We start from the raw sequence: 10,165 nt of genomic DNA, 5'->3' as shown, positions 1-10,165 counted from the left end.
CTTAGCCTCTCAATCCAATACCAATTTGCAAGAAATTCATAAAACAAAGGAAAGACACCACTTGGCAAAATCCAGAACATGGGAAATTCTATAGGATAACAATCTAGTTTCTTCAACAAATAAATTGCAAGAGAAAAATACTCCAGAAAATTAACTGATGATCGTTTATCTATTTCCCCTAAATATCTGCAGGATACAGAATGCCTGAAACAGTCATTACAGACAGGGTTGGGCCATTTACAAGAGTTAGAAAAAAAATTTTTTTTTATGGTACGCCTGGGTGGCTCAGTTGGTTGAGCATCCAACTTCAGCTCAGGTCATGATCTCGCGGTTCATGAGTTTGAGTCCCACCTCAGGCTCAGAGCCTGGAACCTGCTTGGAATTCTGTGGCTCTATCTCTCTGCCCCTCTCATGCTCTGTCTCTCACTGCTCTTAAAAATAAGTAAACATAACTAAAAATTTTTTTTTAATTTTTAGTTAGAAATGCTTTTACTCTCTCTAAAAGCATACTAAATTTCTTTTTATAAAATTTAAAAATCTGTTTATATGTTTAAAATATATCTCAAAGGATTTACAAGAAACTGCCTATAAGAAAGGGAACTGAATGCAAGATATCAATGTGCATCCTTTTGTACTTTTTACACTTTATTCATGTTTTATGTAGTCAAACATAAAATAATTGGAAAGGAAAGAAGGAGGGAAGGAGACAGGAAGGAAGAAAGGAAGAAAGAAGGAAGGAAGGGAGGAAAGAAAATCTTCAGACCTATTATGTTGCTCTGAAATATCTACCAAGTGGGCTTCGTTCTACCCTCTGGCTAATCCCCCTTCTATATAACAACTCTTCAGATCTTTGAATATATCTCTTTTCCACTTTATTTTTTTAGTGTTTACTTATTTTTGAGAGGGGGGAGGGGCAGAGAGAGAGAGAGGAATAGAAGATCTGAAGCGGGCTTTGCACTGAGAACAGCAAGCCTGATGTGGGACTTGAACTCATGAACCACTAGATCACAACCTGAGCCAAAGTCAGAGGCTCAAGTGACTAAGCCACCCAGGCATCCCTCTTTTCCACTTTAGTTTTCTTTTCTCCAGCTAAATGTTTCCACATACTCCCCTTATTCTTCAAGTTACTTAGTTAACCATCTCCTCTCTATTGCTCTGGCCTCTCTTAGCTGTACATGGTCCAGTTTGTCAATGTGTATAGCCCAGGACTGAATATCAGATTACAGGTGGGACTATCACTTAGCACATCCTAAAAACTATGTCCATAAATGGGAACAAAGAGTAAATAAAATGACTCAGCAATTCCATTGCTGGATGAAAACATACATCCCCACAAAAACTTGTACATGAATGTTTATAGCGGCATGATTCATCATAGCCAAAAGATGGTGAAGAAAACCAGAATACATCACCCCAAAATATGCTCTTTGACATAAAATGATTTTGAGCTAAAGGCAACTAAGAAGGAGCAAACACATAAAAAGCTCTCTTCTAAAAAGGCAATTAAGAAGGAGCAAATAGGGGCGCCTGGGTGGCTCAGTCGGTTAAGCATCTGACTTCGGCTCAGGTCATGCTCTCACGGTTCGTGGGTTCGAGCCCTGCGTCGGGCTCTGTGCTGACAGCTCAGAGCCTGGAGCCTGCTTCTGATTCTGTCTCTCTCTGTCTCTGCCTCTCCCTTACTCACGCTCTGTCTCTGTCTCTCAAAAATAAATAAATGTAAAAAAAAAAAAAAAAAAGGAGCAAACACATAAAAAGTTCTTTCTCTCTCTCTAACCTCCTCCTTTTCTGCCTAAGGGCAGATATAAATTCTTTATTAGAGATGCTCTAGACTCTTATCAGCTCAGAGATGGCACCAGAGAAATCTGCAAACAAACCTTCCTCCCTTAGTTTCCTCCCATATGTTTACCTTCCTAGTTTGCTGTCCTTTGAACCCTAAAACTCTTTTCCTTCATCCTGTCATTTGTCCATAAATGTATTGCTCTTTGTTGAAGATGCTATATTAGCCAGAGTTCTAAGCTACCACTTTGAACTACTTTTCGCTGAGTTTTCTCTTCTGTGATGTGTGCTGCATATATTAATAAGCTTGTTCGTTTTATCTTGTTAATCTATCTTTTTGTTAAAGAGCCCCAGCTGAGAACCTAAGATGGGTAAAATTTGCCTCCCCTACAATGGAAAAAACCAAAATGTCCATCAACAGAAAAATGCATAAACAAAATGTGGCATATCCAAACAATTAAATATTATTTGCCTATAAAAAGAACAGAGTACTGGGGTACCTGGGTGGCTCAGTCAGTTGAAAGTCCAACTTCAGCTCAGGTCATGATTTCACGGTTCCCGAGTTTGAGCCCCGAAATCATGCCCACTGCTGTCAGCACAAAGCCTGCTTTGGATCCTCTGTGCCCCCCTCTCTCTGCCCCTCCCCTGCTTGCGCTCTCTCTCTCTCTCTCTCCCCCGAAAAATAAATAAGATAAAATTAAATTAAAATAAAATAAAATAAAATAAAATAAAATAAAAAATAAAAAAAAGAACAGAGTACTGACACATGTTTACAACTTGGATGAATGTTGAAAACACTTTGCTAAATAAACGGGGTGCCTGGGTGGCTCAGTCGGTTAAGCATCAGACTCTTGGTTTCAGCTCAGGTCATGATCTTGCAGTTCGTGAGTTGGAGCCCCACATCCAGCTCTATGCTGACAGTGTGGAGCCTGCTTGGGATTGTCTCTCTCCCTCTTTCTCTGCCCCTCCCCTGCTCTCTCTCTCTCTCTCAAAATAAATAAACTTAAATTTAAAAAAAAAAAAGAAAGAAAACATTACGCTAAATAAAGAAGGCAGTCAGAAAGGTCCATGTATTATGTGATTCCATTATTATTAAAGTCCAAAAAAGGGTAATCTATGGAGACAGAAAGTAGGTTAATAGTTGCTTAGGGCTTAGGGAGGGGGGTGATGGGATAGAAGAATGATAGGCAATGGATACAGGGTTTCTTTTTTGGGGTGATGAAAAGATTCCAAATTTGACTCCTGGATGGATGCACTGCAACTATTAATCTACTAAAAATTATTGAATTGTACACTTTAAATGGGTTAACTATATAATATGTGAATTATCTCTCAATGTAAATTTTTAAAACAAAAATTTTTAAAGGAATAAATTGGAGTGCCTGGGTAGCGCAGATGGTTAAGCATCCAACTCTTGATTTTGGCTCAGGTCATGATCTCATGGTTCATGGGATCAAGCCCCATGTTGGGCTCTGCGCTGACAGTGGGGAGCCTGCTTGGGAGTCTCTCTCCTTCTCTCGTTGCTCCTCCCCAACCCCCCTCAAAATAAATAAACTAAAAAAACAAAATAAAAGGAATAAATTAACATCCTTAGTTTCATCACAGTATCACTTCATAATATGTTATTGCTAATTTGTCTTTCTGCAAGCTATTATTAAACCAGCCTATATTTGTTCATCAGTTATGAATTTGGGGCCTGAATGAATGAGCTTTCATTTATCTTGCCTAATTATCATCTTTTTCAGATTAATCATTTTTCTGGCCATTCTATTACCTTTTGGATTCTGATTATATTTTCCACTGTGCAAGTTATCTGAAAATCAGATCACTGTAATTCAATGTTTTATTTACCATGTATATTCAACTGCTGGATTATTGCCATTGATTCTAATCCCATCTCTAGTTTTTATGTCCCAGAATCCATTCTCTGTACTGTAGTTTGTGATGTTAATAAAAAAGAAAGAAAGAAATCTCATCAGACCACTCCCTTACTTAAAATCTTTTTTTTTTTTTCCTTAAAAAAATTTTAAAGGGTTTTCATTGCCTTCAGGGTAAAGTACAATCTCCTTAAATGCTTTACAAAGCCCTAAACTGACCTGGCCCAATCATCCAGCTTTATTTCTTACCAACAAGTTCTTTTTTTTTTTTTTTTTTTTTAAGTAATCTCTACACCCAATGTGGGGTTTGAACTCACAATCCTGAGATCAAGAGTCACATGCCCTTCCAACTGAGCCAGCCCAGTGCCTCCTTTCTTACCAGTTCTTTATCCCACTTCCCGTATCTGCCACAAACTGACTCTTTTCTCTCAGCCTCCAAATATGCTGCTTTTGAAACATTTTTTCCTTAACAAATATTTGTTGAACCCCTACTATATTGCCAGGCACTCTTCCTGAGCTCTTATGTCACTTACAGTCTAGGGAGAAACAGATAATAGACAGTACACATATCATTATAACATGGAAGAAAAATACTAATAAAGCACAAGTAGGGTCCCAGACAAGGGTAATGGTGGGGGCGGGGGGGAAAGGTATGTGTGGTGGTGGTGGTGGTGGGGAGGGGAAATATCAGTGGAAGTGGCACCCTAGTTTTGGGGTTTCTCAAATCCTCACCAAAACAAAAAATAAAAACAAAGCAGAGCAACCAGTTGGCAAAACCAAAAATTCACGGGCAACATTTGCAACAAAACTAGGTGACCAGATATCACCACAAACCCCAAACTATTGAGCAGTGGGAACAAACTCCCAAAAGCCACAAGACATGCTTGTTATGGGTGTTTATGCAGGAGAAACAGGAAGACACAGGGTGTCAGAGGGATATGAGAACAGATGGAACAGATGGTCCAAACAACCAAGGGAAGGCATGGCAGGCCACTCTGACAAGAGTTAAAATGGAGAGAGGTTTTGCTCTCTCCAGTAGCAAGTCAATTGCTACATGTCAATATGGCCTAAAGAGGCAGGAACAACCTCACCCCTTTGAGCTCTCCAAACTGACCATCCCCGGATCCCCCCCCCCTTTTTTTAATGTTTATTTATTTTTGAGAGAGAGAGAGAGAGAGAGAGAGAGAGAGAGAGAGAGAGACAGCGCAAACAGGGGAGGGGCAGAGAGAGAGAGGGAGACAGAATCTGAAGCAGGCTCCAGTCTCCGAGCTATCAGCACAGAGGGGCTGATGTGGGGCTTGAACTCATAAACTGTGAGATCATGACCTGAGCCGAAGTCGGCTGCTTAACTGACTGAGCCACCCGAGGGCCCCTCAGGGCTCACTTTCAGGATAGGTCCCATACTGAAGAGAAACTGCTGAAAGAAAAATCAAACTTGATCAGGATAGGGACAGCAAAGACAAAGGAAGAGAAGGTCCAGATAAAGGCAGGGTAGGGGTATGAAGTCAGGAAATCTGAGAGCAAGCTGTATTTTTTAACATTATCTCCAAACAACAGAAACAGGAGCTCTGTCAAAATAGGAAAGCTACCTGAACAAATCCTTCAGAAAAATTAAATTCAGCTAAAAATGAGCAACAGGAAGTGTCAGATTAAATCCTATACAACAAACAAACAATAAATAAACGCTCTACAAAATTACTATAAGAAAAAAGAGAATGGGGGGCACCTGGGTAGCTCAGTCGGTTAAGCATCCAACTCTTGACTTTGGCTCAGATCATGATCTCACACTTCGTGAGTTCAAGCCCCACATCAGGCTGTGCGCTGACAGCCCAGAGCCAGCTTGGGATTCTATCTCCCCCCTTGCTCTCTGCCCCTCCCCCACTTGCTCTCTCTCTCAAAATAAATAAAAAATAAACTAAAAAAAAAAAAAAAGAAAAAAGAATGAAGAACAGAAAAATGTTTTTACAAAAAGAAAGCATGCCAGAGAGATATGCTCAGAAAGTAGAATATTATAACATTTTATTCCAAAATGAACTAAAAGACATCAAGAAAGTGATATGAGAAATGAAAGAATAACACAAATCAGAATATTAAAAAAACTAAAAAATGTTTGAAATGAGAGAACTCAAGGAAAAATTAGAAGTAAAAGAAAAAAACATTTAGAAATGAAGATGAAACTATAAGGAACACTAGAGCAAATAAACACAATAAATAATGCCTTAAAATTATCAAAGATGTGGGTCACTGTCTGGCTCAGTTGGTAGAGCATGTGACTCAGGTCTTGGGGTCATGAGCTTGAACCCCACTTTAGATGTAGAGTTTACCTAAAAGAAAAAAAAAATTGAAGAGGAAACAATTTTAAAGTAAAAAAAAAAAATGAAGAAAGATGGTTCAAGAGAAAGTGACAAATAGTAAAGACATAGAAGATACAAAATTCTTGGCTCACCTTTTTATCCCCTTAGGCATCTTTCTTTGAGCATCTTCAAGAGCTCCACTAATAGGTTAATAGAAATCTCTGAAAAAGAAAACCAAAGAAAAGGCACACAAAAAAATGCCAAACAAAAGCAACCCAAAAGCTACTCAAGACTTTTCTGAAATTAAAAGTTTCAAAACTAGGGGCACCTGGGTGGCTCAATCCATTAGGTGTCTGACTCTTGGTTTCAGCTCCAGTCATGATCTCACGGTATGTGGGTTTGAACCCCAAGACGGGCTCTATGCTGACAGTGTTGACACTGCAGGGGCTGCTTTGGATTCTCTCTCTCCCCCCCTCTCTCTGCCCCTCCCCACCTCTCTCTCTTTCTCAAAATAAATAAAATAAAATAAAAATTTAGGGGTGTCTGGGTGGTACAGTCGGTTAAGCATCTGACTATTGATCTTGGCTTGGGTCATGGTCTTGTGGTTCGTAGGTTGGAGCCCCACATCGGGCTTTGGGCTGATGGTGCAGAGCCTGCTTGGGATTGTCTCTGCTTCTCTCTACCCCTCCCCCACTTGTGCGCACACTCTCTCTCTCTCTCTCCAAATAGATAAACTTAATTTTTAAAAATGTATTTAAAAAATTCAAAAAATTTTCAAAACTAGGAGCACCTGGGTGGCTCAGTCAGTTGAGCATTCAACTTTGGCCCAGGTCATGATCTTGTGATTCACCAGTTAAAGCTCCATGTCAGGCTCTGTGCTGACAGCTCAGAGCCTGGAGCCTGCTTCAGATTCTGTGTTTCCCTCTTTCTCTCTGCCCCTCTCCAGCTCACTGTCTCTCTCCCCCAAAAATAAATAAAAACATTAAAAAAATTTATTTTCAAAACTACATATTAAAAGAACATAGAGAGGTGGGAATGCAAGCTGGTGCAGCCACTCTGGAAAACAGTATGGAGGTTCCTCAAAAAACTAAAAATAGAACTATCCTACCACCCAGCAATTGCACCACTAGGTATTTATCCAAGGGATACAAGTGTGCTGTTTTGAAGGGACACATGCACCCCCATGTTTATAGCAGCACTAGCAACAATAGCCAAAGTATGGAAAGAGCCCAAAGGTCCATCGATGGATGAATGAATAAAGAAGATGTGGTATATATATACAATGGAGTATTATTCGGCAATCAAAAAGAATGAAATCTTGCCATTTGCAACTATGTGGATGGAACTGGAGGGTGTTATGCTAAGTGAAATTAGTCAGAAAGACAAAAATCATATGACTTCACTCATATGAGGACTTTAAGAGACAAAACAGATGAACGTAAGGAAAGGGAAACAAAAAGAATATAAAAACAGGGAGGGGGACAAAACAGAAGAGACTCATAAATATGGAGAACAGACTGAGGGTTACTGGAGGGGTTGTGGGAGGGGGGATGGGCTAAATGGGTAAGGGGCACTAAGGAGTCTACTCCTGAAATCATTGTTGCACTATATGCTAGCTAATTTGGATGTAAATTTAAAAAATAAATAAATAAAATTAAAAATAAATAAATAAAAGAACATAGAGAGGGTAAGAATGGAGGCTCAAATTCCAATTGTGGCCATCATTTCCACTCTGGGAATAGCCCGAAACAGCAGGAAGAGGCCAGCCAGTCCTTCCAAGGGCAGCAGCTCGGGGGTTACAACGCCAGGAAGAAGAAAAAAAGTGTCTGCTTCCAGCTTTAGGTGGGGTATTAGCAGGGAAGCTGTGAGTGAAAATAAAGTGGTGCCCTCTGATTTCAGTACAGGACCTATGGAAAAAGCTGCCAAGCCATTGCCATTTAAGGATCCAAACTCTGTGTGCACTCTGGCCATGGTGGCGAGGTAGCTGGCAAGAACAGAACCTGGAAGAACCTGAAACAAATTCTTGCTTCTGAAAGGGCATTGCTGTGGCAACTGAAGGATCCTAACTACTTCAGTACTGATTGATGCTCCTCCATCCTTTAAACCAGCTAAGCTATTCTGATGGTTCAGGTCTTCTTGCCAACTACTCTGACCCCCCAGATAAAGCACCATTGAAGAATTTTCCTATATTTGGAAGCTGCCATCCGACATCATCACTGGTTAAACTGACCCTGAAGAAGAAGGCCACAAGCATCGTTTCCTGAGCCTTGAAAAATGGAGACGAAGTGGGAAACCGTTTCAAAGGCAAACTTTGCACTCATGGTTTTGTTTCATGGAAATAAATGTATTCTGCTGTCAATCTGGAAATGTCAGTGCTCTGCCTTGGAAAAAATGTTTGGCTTTAAGGTTTTTTTTTCCCCATTTTCCCTCCAAGGGAGGGATTTCCTGTTGAATGAAATTATACTTCAGAGGCATCTGGCTGGCTCAGTTGGTAGAGCGTGCAACTCTTGGTCTCGGGGTTGTGAGTTCGAGCACCACATCTGGTGTAGAGATCACTTAAAAAATAAAATCTTTAGAGGCACCTGGGTGGCTCAGTCAACTAAGTGTCTGACTTCTTTTTTTTTTTTTTTTTTGAGTGGATTCTTTCTTTCAGAGAGAGGGCGCAAGTGAGTGAGGAGAGAAAGAGAATTCCACAAGGGGCACAGACAGAGAGAAGCAAGCTCATTTGAAGTGGGGCTCAAGCTCACCCAAAGCAAGTCTGAACTCACGAACCATGAGATCATGACCTGAGCCAAAGTCAGATGCTTAACTGACTGAGCCACCCAGGCGCCCAAGTGTCTGACTCTTGATATCTGCTCAGATCATTATTTTATGGTCGTGGGATCAAGAGCCGTGTCAGGCTTGTGCTAAGCTTGGAACCTACTTGGGAAACTCTCTCTGCCCCTTAACTGTTCTCTCTCTCAAAATAAATAAGTAAACTTAAAAATAAATAAATAAAATATTTAGGTGCACCTGTGTGACTCAGTCGGTTGGGTGTCCAACTCCTGATTTCAGCTCAGGTCATGATCTCATGGTTCATGGGATCAAGCCCCTCATCGGGCTCTGTGCTCTCAGTGCAGAGCTTGCTTGGGATTCTCTCTCCCTCTCTGTCCCTCCTGCATGCTCTCACTCTCTCTCTCATTCTCTCAAAATAAGTAAATAAACAATAAAAACAAAAACAAAGCAAAAAATAAAATTAAAAAAAATATTTTTTAATTATATTTCAGTTGTTGACTCAACTATAATCATTTGACAAGAAAAAAAAAAGAATATAGAAGGCACCTAAAAATATTGACCTACAATGACTAACACCAACACATATTCTAGTAAATTTAAAGACTTTAAAGAAAAAAAATCCTTTGACCAGACAAAAAGAGCATAGACTCATAAGGGTCAAATTAGATACTTGTCAGATGTTTTGACAGCAATGTTTTATGCAAGAAGAAAAGAAAGTTAATGTATTTTAAATATTTAAGACAAGAACATGCGAGCCAAAGCAAACTAAACTTCAACTATAATGGACACAGGCAAATTATTATCAATATGCAGGAACTCAGGGAATATTGTTCCCATGAGTCCTCCCTAAGAAGCCCACTGGAGAACGCACTTCAGACAACCAGTCTGGAGAGACATCAACGGGCTCTAAGTAAACATTATTAATTACTTATTAATTACTTATAGAACTGAGACTAAATGAAGGTTCAAAGAGAAAGTATAGTATATAAAGGCCATATGATCTAACAGTGTAGATATTATAACCATAAAGAAATAGGGGCACCTGGGTGGCTCAGTTGGTTAAGCGTCCAACTTCAGCTCAGGTCATGATCTCACAGTTGGTGGATTAGAGCCCCACATCGGGCTCTGTGCTGACAGCTTGGAGCCTGGATCCTGTTTTAGATTCTGTGTCTCCCTCTTTCTCTGCCCCTCCCCCACTCATGCTCTATCTGTCTCACTCTCTCTCCCTCTCAAAAATAAACATTAAAAAAATAAAAACAAAAAGAAATGGGAGGAGAATGGGGACAGTATTTGCAAAAAAAAAAAAAGTATTGGTTTTCAGGAATCATAATTGATGGAGGTAGTATTACTAGTCATTCTGAGACTATTTCATGTATAATATGGGTTAAAGCAAATGAGTAACTCTGAAATATTCCAATTCTCTCATTTCTGTGCCCTTTAAAA

At 39.9% G+C, this 10,165-nt stretch overlaps 1 pseudogene; it reads left to right on the top strand.

The window, feature by feature from the left end:
- Nucleotides 1-7,539: 7,539 nt before the first annotated feature.
- LOC122473116 lies at nt 7,540-8,320 on the top strand (annotated as a pseudogene).
- Nucleotides 8,321-10,165: the final 1,845 nt, after the last annotated feature.

Source organism: Prionailurus bengalensis, chromosome B4 (assembly GCF_016509475.1).
Source record: "Prionailurus bengalensis isolate Pbe53 chromosome B4, Fcat_Pben_1.1_paternal_pri, whole genome shotgun sequence".
Lineage (NCBI taxonomy): Eukaryota > Metazoa > Chordata > Mammalia > Carnivora > Felidae > Prionailurus > Prionailurus bengalensis.
Note: the sequence above shows the minus strand (reverse complement) of the source record. Positions and strands in the feature narration are given on the sequence as shown.